Raw genomic sequence first — 13,612 nt, forward strand, 5'->3', positions numbered from 1 at the left:
TGCATCGCTAAAATATTATATTCATTTGTAGTCCATTGTACTGTGCAAGCTCTTTTCAAGGCCATGCATGCACACGTTTTGCTTTCTGAGTATTGCAGGGTTTCCACTAGACCTTGGATTTATTTGTATTAATTCATTCAGTCAAAATCATGACTCAGAGGTGCACTGAACCCAAGAGTTTTACAGTTTCTTTGACAGCCTTCTGTCAGATTAACAGGGAGTGGGACACAATTGCGAACCAGGGGAATCTTAAAGTTAAAAGAAAGGTGGGCTCAGATAATAAAGTAAAACACCACTGTTTAGCAGCTGACTAGAGGATAAACTCTCGAGTGAAGTTGACTAAAGAAAAAGACACTGGTAGCAATGCCAGGTCAGAACTGAGAAGCCAGGCCACACTGACCTGTGCCCCACTCTAACAGACTGAGCTCAAAGAGCAAACAGAAAACAGTGAGCAAATCATGCAGCTAGGTTCACTTGGTAACTTCTGCCAATACATGCAGCTAGAGCGTGCAACAGAATGGAGCTCTCACAATGAGTCAGCATCTGAACACTTGAAACCAGGGGTAGATTTAGGCTTCACACACCTGATCCTCATCAGGGACAATTAGGCTCCACAGCTGCCCCTCTTCAGAGATGATTAACCCCACCAGCCCCTCACACCCTCAGTATTAGAATATTTTACCATTTTGCTAAAATTCTAAACTAAGCGTTGCATGTAGCAGATATTAAAGGAACAGTGTGTAACATTTCAGGGAATGTATTATCAGAATTGGAGGTACCACTTCATTTAACCAGTCTGAAAATGTCATGATAATTAGGTGATATTTACCAAGTAACCTTTTGGAAATTTCTTTGGAATTACTGCCAAATTACCCCAATATTTACCTAAAAAGTTATCAAAGAATTACTTTATTATAAACATTATTTAATAATTACATGCTGCTATTTCCCAATAGCTGGTAATTTATTCAATACATTTCCAGGAAAAGAATACAAAGTTAATTGATATGCTTTATTTCCATGTCTGCTGATAAATAGATAATGATTAGCAAATAACTTATTTGAAATTTCTTTAAAAAAAACTCCCTGAATCATGACATTAGCTACCAGGTTGCATTTGTGTAGACAATAAGTCACACAATGGTGAGATTTGTGCCTGATCAGAAGTGTCTTCTATTAGTTTTTGTTTTCCACCTCCGATGAAGAGCAGCGCACAGCCGCTTCTCAAGCCTAAGGGACCTATTTTGACGATAATGTTTGATAAATTTTGAGGTAAATATTGGGATAATTTAGCAGTAATTCCAAAGAAATTTCAAATAGGTTACTTGCAAATTATCACCTAATTACCATGAAATTTGCCGACCTGTAGAATGAAGTTTTACCAAAATGGAATATAATATTCATAACTATATTTTCATTTGTGTATAATCACCTGAAACTAAGTATCATGTTTTCGTTAGCTTAGAATGAGCCCTTCTTATCTACATAGGGAGCGGGTCCTCTTTACGGAGTCCGCCATGTTACACTGCCATGTAGCCCAAAATGGACAAACCAGACACTGGCTCTAGAGCAGGGGTCTCAAACTCGCGGCCCGCGGGCCAATTGCGGCCCGCAAGAAGATATTTTGTGGCCCCCACCTTGATATGAAAGTTTAATGTTAGTGCGGCCCGCAAATTTTTTTTATTTTTTATAAAGTTTTTTTATAAAGTCTTTTTTGGGGGCATTTTTTCATTTTTATTGACAGGACAGTGGATAGAGTCTTGGAAAGGGGGGAGAGAGAGAGTGGATGCGGAAAGGGCCACAGGCCGGATTCGAACCCAGGCCGCCGCGGTCAGGACCAAGTCTTGTTACATGGGCGCCGCTCTACCAACTGAGCTAACCAGGCGCCCTCACCCCGCGAGTTTTATGTGAATGGCAGTTTGCCGTTGAAGGTCCCTTTGTTGCGCGAGCCCGAGCTGAACGAACCTACCAATCACAGTGGGGTATCTGGCTCCCGGGGACGGGCAATCGGCCGGGCTTGATGCAAGCAGAGAAACATTTCACAACAACTATGGCGGCGCCCGTGTAACATCGCATAAGCTTGATTAAAGCTTGATTTATACTTCTGCGTTGAATCGACGCCGTAGCCTGACGTGCACCTCTCCAGAAATGTAACTACACGTCCCGGCGACGCAGACCGCAACAGCTGTGATTGATCCAGTCTCTCAGCGATGCTGAGCGGCCAGGACCAAGTTATACTTCTCTCTGCCTCCATCTTTTCAATGTTTGTTCACACAAATCCACTCAGATATATTTTCTCTTTTCGGCGTTGCAGTAATGTCAGTAAAAGTTCTGTGGTTCAACAGTTATTAGCTCCAACTCCGCTCAGTTTCTGTTTGTAGTACAAGAAGAAGAAGAAGAAGAGGAAACTCATAGAGACGCCGCCGCCAACTAGCGGTTTGGTGGTGTAATTGCAGAGCAACACAAACACAGCAGGCACAACTTTATTGCGGAGTGACACCAAGTGGAATGAATATATATCTTGTCACACAGCCCCAATCATGTCTTTTTCAAAGCCTGCAGTGAAGAGAAAGGTTGGTGACGAGCACAGACAATTTCAGGAAAAGTGGGAGACGCAATAGAGGCCATGTTCAGAAGAACCGTTCATGTTCTTCAATGTTCCATTAATGTTCAGGACAGTTCATGTTCAGAAGAACCCATTCAAGTTAAAGAACTGTTAATAATGACGTTTGAGAAGATTGTTTTTTTTTTTAACAAAGCTTTTTTTGTGGAATACCTGATGCGGCCCAGCCTCACCCAGACTCTGCCTCCAGCGGCCCCCAGGTAAATTGAGTTTGAGACCACTGCTCTAGAGAGAGCCTTTCACGTTTTTACGTTACCTGAAGGCCACCGTAGTTCTCCGACGCACTTGCGGTAACGTGAGCCACAGAGTGCAAAACCATGGTACCGCCAGCTGCCTTCTGACTTCCGTTGCTCCTAAAGTAGTGTTATTATGGTATGGATTGCCTCTGAGGGAGACTAACAGCGTTACCACAGTTTTGCACTCAGCGGCTCAAGTTACCGCAGTTTTGGAAAGGGAGGAGTGAGTTGCGGGGTACTCAGTTGGTTGCAATCTGCAACACTACTATATGCCGCCAAATCGAACACACTGTCCCTTTAAAGCAAAGTGACTTAATTTTCCCTTCACTATAATCACATTACATTACAGTACTAAATCTGAAAATTGATTATGTCATGAATTAATAATTAAAACGTTATATAGGCAATTACTTTATCAATGTTATCATTAAATAAGTAAGTAAGTAAATCCATCTATTCATTTGTCCATGTCCATCTGAAGTTCTCTTAGTCCATCTCTACAGTCAACATCAAGTAGAATAGCATGATTTTTAATAACTGATTTCTAACTGAATCTTGCAGAGAGAAAGAGATGAGCCAGAGGTTTTTGGAGGCGGATCAGAAGCAGCAGGAGGAGCAGCAGCTGGAGAGGGCAAAATTGAATCCAAAGTAAGGACTGTGCAAGTAGCAAACTGGTATGTCAAGGTCAGTGTGATGTGACAATACCAAGCATATTTTCAATTTTTTTTTTTTTTTTTTTTCAATGCTCTGACTCAATTTCTCTGTCTGTCTCGATTCTGGCTATCACGACTGTCCCTCAGGAGCATTGTCCCAGCACCAAGGTGGCAGCAGGAGTCGCTGGGCAACAGGAACTGAATAGACAAATAGGCAGGCATTTGTAAACATCTTATCTTTAACTCTGACGTTACTGTTTGACTATCTCACTTGAAAACAAGCAAGATTTCAAGATTTACACCAGACGGCAGGAATTCTTAGCAATGGACACACTGCTCATTCTAACCATTATGTCTGGGCTGCACAGAGATGCTCATGCTCTTGTACGTTGCCTCCTGGCTGGTCATTTAGCTGCAGGAAATGGATGCGCTGAGAGCATCGCTGAAGAGCACCCTCCACCGTGACCTGCAGCTCCGCGGTGACGTGATGAGACAAGCCGAGCGTGTTTTCCTGGAGGCTCTGTGACAGCCCAGACTAGACACTAACCAGGGGAACTGGCTGGTCCCTGCTCAGCCTCACGTCCAGCTGAGCCCTACCTTCTCCTGTCACATGTGACAAACAGCAGCCTGCCGGAAACAGGCTGTCCTCTTCTGCCACACAAACATCATACAGGTCTTTTTTCTCCGTTTGAAGCCCTCAAAGACAGTTTGTGCTGGTTCCTTTGTGCGTTCGGCGACCTCAGTTTAACCGCTTGAGTGCCTGAAGGCATCAGACGAGTGTTCCTGCTGATTACAGAAAAGTTTGATGCTGATTTTGTCTGCTTGCTGTTTTATAAATGTCACATTTTATTAGATTTGTGTATGTCTTTCCCTCTACTGTTAAAGTGCTTTGCAGGTATAGAGAGCAACAATGTCTGTTTTTGAAGTATTTGTGTAACTTAATGGGACATCCAGTTTAATCAATGATGTTTTGAATAATGTTTACATTCATGGCTATGACCTTCCTAGAGTTTCGAGTTTCTTTTGGCTCCAGGCGGTTGTACATAAATGTGTGACAGGCCAAGCCAAATAGTAAACACCTTCCCAAAAACTATAATATTCCTTTTAAATATTCCTGCTAATCATTTCTGACTTGAAACCAGCTGTGTGGGAATAGCGGTTGAAAATAAACGCGGGCTCAAGCTGCACAAACTCCCACTGTAGTCATCCATGCTCTCCCCAGAGCATGTCACACGTATGTGCAGTATGAGATCTTAGCTTCTTAATCCAAAGGTTGTCTGGTGGGAGTGCCCTCCACATTCATACTAACATCCGAGTTATTTTCTTCCGATGTAGCCAAAGGGATTTTAGCAGAAACCCTCCTCCTCCTCCTCCTCCTCCTCCTCTCTCCACATCACGCTTAATTTAAAACCATGGCTGAGTTAGTGTGCTGCTTCAAATACCGCACTATTTCTTCCAGGACCCTGTGGGAGATTGGCAGGTCCCCATTGGACCGAGCGAGAAAGTGCCACAAGACAAAAATATCAGAGTTTGGACGTGATGAAGAAAGCCTTTATGCTCAGAGTTAACAAAAAACAGCTTGTGTTGAATACCTCCTGGATAGAAGGTGAGGCGCCCCGATCCTTTAATGTAGCAGAGGGAGATGTGTCACTGGAGGAACAGATGAGATACCATACGCTTTATGGCTATACATGCTCTGCAGGATTGCCCAATATGTATCAAATGTAGCAATGTGCGTCAGAAAGGGTGTTGATGGAGCAAATACTTGTCATGGTCTCTAACTGCATCCAATTCCAGGGAAAACTTTATACATTTTTGTTTGGTTGTTTTTCAAATCTGCCATTACACAACATCATATAAAAATGAAGTCGGTGTTCGTTAGCACGTAAAATATTTCCCAAAACGTGTAATCTGAAGCTTGTGGTAGTTGATAGGAAGAAGGCCAACATTACCAGCTATGGATTTTAAAGCAAGGTTATTGCTGCATGTTCATTTTACGCTGTACTTTCAGTTACAAACCAATGTTGTGTCATAGATTAATGTGACTACTCTTGTTGACTTCAGTCATTAAAGAGTGTCATCACTTCCAAATAAATTACACTCTGCCAAACAATTTTAATATTGTTTTATGTAGCCGTATTACGCAGAGAGGTGTAGATTTATTCCAAAATGCCCAATAACCCACCAAACCAAACACAAACTTATGTAAACACAGCATACGTAAACAGCCTCACCTATTTGTCATTCCAGGTTTGAATGACTCCTTTCTCCATCCTTCTCCTCAGAGGTATTCCCTCGTTCTGGACCGATGCTTCCTGCAGACCATTGACTGCATCCAGAAACTTAAGTAAATAGTGGAGCTGTGAACGCAGAGGTTAAAGTTAGCCATCGGTACATGAGGGATCTGTGAACTTTACTCGGGCCAGAAAACGGTTTGTGCCCTCTATGAGTCCATTCATCTCCCGGTGCCTCTCATTTACATGTAATGGAAAGAAAATAAACAGCGGTGTCCTAATGTGCTCATTTACAGTAAGTAGAAATAAAGCAATGAGCTGTTATCTTTACAGAGACAGTGGGGAAACCGTGATAAGCACTTTTTTTTTTACAATAGAATTGTTGATCAAAGTCTACAGCATGAGTAAAATTGTTGCTGACGTTGATATCCAAAACGAAGTATGGAGGCGTTCACTACAGTCATCCACAATTCATACTGATGTGTTGTTCTGTCAGCAGATCATCTGATCTTGTTTTTGATCTGTGCCTCTTGCTCTCTTGTTTCAAACTTTTAAAGAGGACCTATTATGCTCATTTTCAGGTGTATTTGGGGTTTCTACTAGAACATGTTTACATGCTTTAATGTTAAAAAAAAATGCTTTACTTTTCTAATATGGGCTGTGCTGCAGCACGTCTTTTCACCCTCTGTCTGAAACGCTCCCGAAAAGCTGCTCTGATTGGTAAACCGAACCAAACTCTTTGGACTCCGCTCCAGCTCTGCTCTAACTAGCTTTGTTTGAGGGCGTGCCAAACTAGCCGCAAGGCAGGTATTATGCAAATGTGTTACTTGGTGACATCACCACATTACGGAAGAAAGGGCATGACTTCAAGCAAGGTATTTTAGGCAGTTCAGGAGCAGTGTTTCTGTGGGGGAGAGTAACTCCCTTTGGTGTCGACTTTGGGCTTTGTGTCTTTGCAGACCTTTTACATGCACAAAAAACTATATAACACACTTAAGGAAAGAGAAAAAGCACAAAAGCATAATAGGTCCCCTTTAAAATTGTGTTTCCTTATTTTCAAACTTTATATGTATATTTAAACAGACATAGTCTGGTGCAGTGAGGTATCATGTCAATACTGCGTGCTCCTTTTGAATCATTTTGTTTATTTCGGCAACATGGCATCACTAGATGGCAGTGTGGTTAGTCATGTGCAGGTCAATCCACTTCTGATGTGTTTTTCTGACAGTCAGATTTGTTATTGTTCCTGCAATAATGCAATGTGAAGCCAAAAAATGCCAATTAAATATATGCAGCATGCTTGAGCTGTTGTACAAAGCAATGCTGTGCTGTATCTATTCAATACATTTTAATTGCCATCAGTTGTGATTAAATCAATAGAGTGTACGAAGAGGTACAAAAGAGTAAATCGATATGATGAATATAATGATACAATGGTACAGTAGCAATGTTCTTGTAGAGACTGTTGTCTATTTGAATTAAACATGCAGAAAATATACAGGAATATATCGTGGTGGTGACATTACTAGAATATTCTAGCTGTATTTTATCTACTTAATGACATTAAAACAAAATGACTCTGAAATGGTGGCAGCGTTGCTTAGAAAACTGCTATTTTTTGACTGTAACTCTAACACAGTCTGAGCTCTGTACGTTCTGCTAAAGGCTGCTTTCCTCCTCCCCCCTCTTATCGCTGTTGTAGCCGTCACTCTTGACTCTGAAATTGAATTGCTTTCCGTGGTGTTCTGTCAAACTCTGAAATAATGAATTTCTACAGGAAACCCTCCACCTCACATCTGATGACAGGCACAGGCAAAAATTGCTTTGTTTTAATTCAATATTTAGTACAGTATTTATTTATAGCCAAACTGTACCTAGAGCTGGATGTTTGAATCATTGGCTGTGTCATGTGTGTCCATCACCACTGGTGTGGATATCCTTAACGTTTCAGAGTGCAAGTCCCTTGTAGAACCCAGTTGTTTAACAAGTCCCTTAACACATGCTGACACAATGGCTCTGACATTTTTTGCTCACGAATACGACCACCGCCGGTGGAATCGGCTGCCTCCTGGAGATGTGTGCATGATCACAGGCTGCCGCTTTTTGTAGTTTTACCCTCATCTCATAGTTCGCAGCAGAGAGAGAGGCAGAAATAATTGGGAGAGACATAAGAGGATGATGCCACCTGAGCCACCACGACGCCCCAGGAGGAGGCTGACATGTGTTCATGCTTTATGAATATAAATGCATGAAGCCTTGTCTTGACACAACATTCACATCCGATGATTAAAACTTAATTGGTCCTCATTATGTCTGCACCGGTTCATGTACTCTCTTCGTGTCTAGGTGAAAGTGTGTGCAATCAAACGTTATCAGACCCAATAAAGAAAAAAAACAAGATGCTCAGGTATTTCAAGATGTTTTGAAGCTTTCCACACAGTCCTAAATGAGTTACATCGTTAAAACAGAGTTCCACTCAATTTAGAAAATGTACATATGGTTTGTTTATTTCTGTCAGCTGCTGCATCCTGAACACGCTGTTAGCTGTTTCTGCCTCTATTTATTATGTAACTGATTCCTGACACTAAATATAGTCTGTTATTTTGTGAAGAAAAAGAAGGCATATTTGTTAAATACACCACACATTTCCAGGGCTTGAGCTCTACCACCTTAATCGTCCTCTGTACCCACTGATAACAGACGCTGATGGCTCTGAGCGTGTTTCTTCTATCACACAGAATCTAGCTCATCAGGCGGCCATAGGAAGGAAATGTCAAACACTCACAGTTTGTCCCACTGGAGGAGGCCTTTTGACTCCCTGTATTACAATCAGACAAGTGATTTGACCTTCAATGTTTGATGCTTAAAGATGCAACATGCCTTTCTTAACTCGTTCTTGTCCAACACATCAAAATAGAATACCAAGATCGTTCTATTTAGTTTGAAATTTGCATGCACGTATTTATCTGTAATACCAGCATGAGACTCATGAGTACATCTATCAAATTGAATTTTGACAATATTAAAGTTGCTCTATACAATATCCAGAGCATTAATATAGCAGCAAACAACTATTTGCTATGAAAAGATATAGTGAGTAATATAGGAGTAATGTAATGAAGTCACTCTCCTTCTGTGTTGTGTTGAGCTTCTCTGTGCTTTGTTGACACAGCTGGGATGGCCTCACGTACTTTTAGTTCATGCTCCCGCACATATGGCGGTTACAGCTGATAATGCCATCAGGACTGACGGCACCATTGTGCAAGTGTAGCAACCACCCTCCAGGTTAATACTGTTAGCTCTGTCAGCAGTGTTTTTTTGTTTTCACTGTTAGCGCTGCTAGCACTATTAACTACGAGCTGCCGGCTCAGCTGTCGCCATGTTGAGAGCCATGCGGAGGCAATAGAACTGCAACCAATCTTGCATTTAGCCACTTTAAATAGTGTTGTGTTGGACTGCATTTGCTTGTCTTTTCTGTATCTGCAGCATATTTCTTTATGCCGCACATGTTGTCAGATTGGGGATATATATACACATATATATTAGGGCTGTCAAAATTAACACGATAATAATGCGTTAACGCAAATTCCTTTTTACGCCACTAATTTATTCATAAAGCTAGAGTGAAGATACTCCTAACTACTAAACTAGAAAATACATTAGAAACTAGAATCCATTGGTACCAACCATGTCATACTAGCTTATCGCGAAGGAGGTTGAATAATGTTCCAAACTTACGCTGAATTATATCGAGGAAAAACTGGCATGGCCATGTTCAAAGGGGTCCCTTGACCTCTGACCTCAAGATATGTGAATGAAAATGGGATCTATGGTTACCCACGAGTCTCCCCTTTACAGACATGCTCACTTTATGATGATCACATGCAGTTTGGAGCAAGTCATAGTCAAGTCAGCACACTGACACACTGACAGCTGTTGTTGCCTGTTGGCTTGAGTTTGCCATGTTATGATTTGAACATATTTTTTATGCTAAATGCAGTACCTGTGAGGGTTTCTGGACAATATGTTTCATTGTTTTGTGTTGTTAAGTGATTTCCAATAATAAATATATACATACATTTGCATAAAGCAGCATATTTGCACACTCCCATGTTGATAAGAGTATTAAATACTTGACAAATATCCCTTTAAGGCACATTTTGAACAGATAAAAAATGTGTGATTAATTTGCGATTAATCGTGATTAACTATGGACAATCATGCGATTAAATATTAATTAATCGTCAAAGTTAACGCGATAATAACGCGGGAAAGCAAATTAATCCATTGGTACCAACCATGTCTTTCTAGCTTGTCGCAAAGGAAGTTAAACAACGCTCTGAACTTGCGCTAAGTTTTGGTGAGGAAAAACTGTCATGGCCAACCCCCCAGAAGGGGTGTATGTATGTATTCTGGCTCTCTTAGCCACCGTACATTTTCTCCCACATTGGGAATCATTAGTTGGTGATGATGATAAATTAAACGAGGTGAGGCACTCACTCAAACATGTGAATGACATTGGGTTTACGAGGTGCTTCACATGTAAAACATTCCAGTTATCTAAGGTAGTGCATCGTTCTGAATGTCTTTGACCTTGGTATAGAACAGACTATAATTATCAATGGGGGGTAAATTGAATGCTTATTGTCTTCAAACTTCCTCTGATTACTAATTATGATCACCAATGTTGTTTCCTGACTCCCCTCTTTATTGCATTCACTATAACACAAAATAGAAAGCCAATCTATAGATATGAGCAGGATTTTTCTCAAAGAGATTTAATGAGAAAAGCTCAAAACCTGAAGCTTTGTGCAAGAATATGAGTGAACACACAGCAGGCTTTTTTATATTTCATTAGTCAGTCTTGATCTAGCTGATGTAACACTGGCGTGGTGATTATGTCCAACATCTCTGACAAAAGCCAATCACTGGGACCTATTACCAGCTAAGGCTGAGGACAAGGGTTCTCACAAAAAAACCTCTTAGAATGGAGCTGCATTTCCTATTAATCATCATCAGGGAAGTCAGATTCAAGTGTGCTACATAATGTATGGAAGTGTATGCTCCTCGATCAATACATGTAAGTCATAGTGCCCCAGTTTCTATGGTGACTAATGGACGAGTCATAGTGTGTTTTTCTAAAGAGAAAATATTTGAAGACGACAATTTGTCACGGTTAATGAAAGAGTTGCCCAGGATCAAGAAAAGATGGAGCAAATGGAACTATAATGACAAAGAATCCACTCAGGACTATAGCATTTCTTATTAATGCACCTTTTAAACCTGACCTGAGACATGAGAATAATGATTGAATCCATGTCTAAAGGGTGCTCCAGTCTGTCTGAACTGAAACCTTTATGCAATCTGTCGTAAGTATAATGTCTGAGAGTAGGTGTGAAAATTGGATGTTACATTCACGATAGCAAGCGATGACATGACATTAACTGACCTTAGGACATGCTCACATAATGTTCAAATGAAAATACAACACAGTAAATAGTTAATAAATCCGTCTGTGCTGGATATGTATATAAGCAACATATTTACACTGGACGTGTAAATGTTGTGATTATAACTTGTTTCTACTGCCCACAAGTGGCCAAACAAGCCCTGCTGGCAATGTTGTGGTATTGGTAATTCACTTGAAATATCACTTTCCTGTGGTATCTCCATTGTTTAGGACATGCTTTCTCTTGCACTATTCTATTTTATGGCTGCTGTTCTGGGTGGATTACAAATTAAGATTTCTTAAGCAAAACATGAAATAAGCTTGTATTGATGCATTACTATGGACCTATTTTTCAGCATCAAAACCACTATAGTTACCCTTGGTGTCACTTTAGGATTAGGCAACAAAACCACTATTGTTATGGTTAGGAAAGAACGACATGGTTGGGCTTAAAACTACTAGGTTTGTACAGTGAAAATGACACTGAACGTTGTGAACGCGGGACACGAACAAACAGCTGATCGTAAGGTGACGCACGGGACACGAACAGCGGTCTCCTGGATGAAAGCCTTGTGTTTGTTGGACCCATAGACTTCCCATCCCACCCTGCCCGGTGTGTCTCTTTCACTCTTTAAACCACGTCACCACACTCCTGGCGCACTTTATCGGAGCATTTACTTTTGCCACGGATAGATTTTTACATTATAATTAATGGAACACCCGGTGCGTTTCACGCCGGGGCTAAAGAGTGCTTTGTGCGGCGTTACCAAATGCCGATGGCTGTGACAAAGCCTCCGTATTTAACTCCCTGGGAATGCGAACGGGCAGTTTTTACATATGAGCTATGAAGCACTTCCTTCATTGCTGTATGGCTTCTTATACTGAAAGAATAGTTTTCCCATCACTGGCAGCATTGTAGATTAAAGCTAGGGTGGGTAATGTATTTTAGATTTTTTTTGTTATATTGGTTGGAATTCTCTTTACATCCCAGCAGCCATCAATAAATCAAATCTTCTGACAAAAACTAGAAAATAATCTAGAATCAGTGGCTGTCGCAGGATTGTAATAAGCCTATCGGGCTACCTGCCTGCGCACTCTGCCCGGTCGCACCAAATGGCATTCAATAACAGTACCTTTGTTGCTTTTGGTGTGTTATGTGTAAGCCATGTAGTCTGTGCCGACTGCAATGCAAATGCATCCGCGTGAATATGACCGGTGTTCGTGTCCTAAAGTGTTGTAGAGTTATTTTAAAGTTATGTTAGTGACCTTTGTGGTGTGTTTTTCGCACTTATGTTATGTTGTTTACATACGTATTTTACTTAGTTTACGTAGTTATTTTAAGCCCATCCATGATGTTTTTCTAAACCTATCTAAGTGGTTTTGTTGCCTAAACTTAACTATGGCCGTTACCATAGTTTTGTTGCCGAAACATAACCGTGACCATTTCACAGTAACGGCGTGGTGTTAAATGACACACGAAAAGCCGTTTCACAACGTTGAGCCATGTGGCATAAAAATGACACGCGAAAAAGCCTTAAATGCTATTTATACGCCTTCCCATAAGATCGGGTTGGTGCACTCATTGCCTGTCAGTCCTTGCCGTTGACAGCTGTGAGTACTAACAACAGCCATGTTCGTTGTTTACATTCATAATGATAATTTTGGGGGAGTGGCTTTGGGGGTCAACTTGGTGACTTTCTCGCTAGATTTAGAGACTTTTGGAGCTAGTGCTGCCAGCTAATTTCATTGGAAAAGAGTTATTCAAGTGTGCTATTAGTATACTTCTTTTAAAGATAAGATAAGATTATTTTAAAAAAAGACTTTATAGTATCAGTTTATTTTTGATGTACTTATCAGAGATATACTTAGTATACATAAGTATACTCGGCTCATACTGACAAGTATAAAGAAAAGTCTAAGTATTCTTGCCTTACAGGCCTACAGATGGGTATACTGGCTTGTAGGTGTGATTACTTTTTGAAAGAGTAGCTTATTAAAGTGTGTGCGCTGGGCTGGGTTTATTGGTTGTATCATTTTTTAAATCTACTATTGCTGGTTTCTCCAATGTTACCTACCTAAGCTTTAAGTAAGAGCAGCCATATACCATACACACCAATAAACAACAAATAAAAAACCTTGATATAACATTAATTTCACTTCTGAGTTGAACACAAATGACAACCAATTTGACTATTTTGCTCTTTTCCTTAGATGGGTGCATATTGAAATCATTGGTTTCCACAGCACCTTGGCTCTTCACATTCTGCCACACTGAAGGGACTGAGGCTGTGAGCATTTTTTACACTCCAGATTCTGAGGCAATAAACACGATGACGCTCCCAGCCCTTTTGCTTCACTGTCCTGCGCAGGCCAACCTCATGGCTAACTGTACTACCCATCCCCCCACACTGTGTTAA

At 40.8% G+C, this 13,612-nt stretch overlaps 1 long non-coding RNA gene across 2 annotated transcripts; it reads left to right on the top strand.

Annotated features, from left to right (window-relative positions):
- The first annotated feature begins 719 nt into the window (after positions 1-719).
- On the top strand, positions 720-4,366 carry LOC141777382 (uncharacterized). 2 transcript variants are annotated; one of them, XR_012595895.1, is made up of 3 exons: positions 720-775; positions 3,421-3,533; positions 3,660-4,366. It is a non-coding gene; the product is annotated as an uncharacterized LOC141777382 (long non-coding RNA). The 2 variants fall into 2 exon arrangements; XR_012595894.1 differs by lacking the exon at positions 720-775 and having other exon boundaries at positions 3,412-3,533.
- Positions 4,367-13,612: the final 9,246 nt, after the last annotated feature.

The sequence above is a fragment of the Sebastes fasciatus genome, chromosome 11 (assembly GCF_043250625.1).
Source record: "Sebastes fasciatus isolate fSebFas1 chromosome 11, fSebFas1.pri, whole genome shotgun sequence".
NCBI lineage: Eukaryota > Metazoa > Chordata > Actinopteri > Perciformes > Sebastidae > Sebastes > Sebastes fasciatus.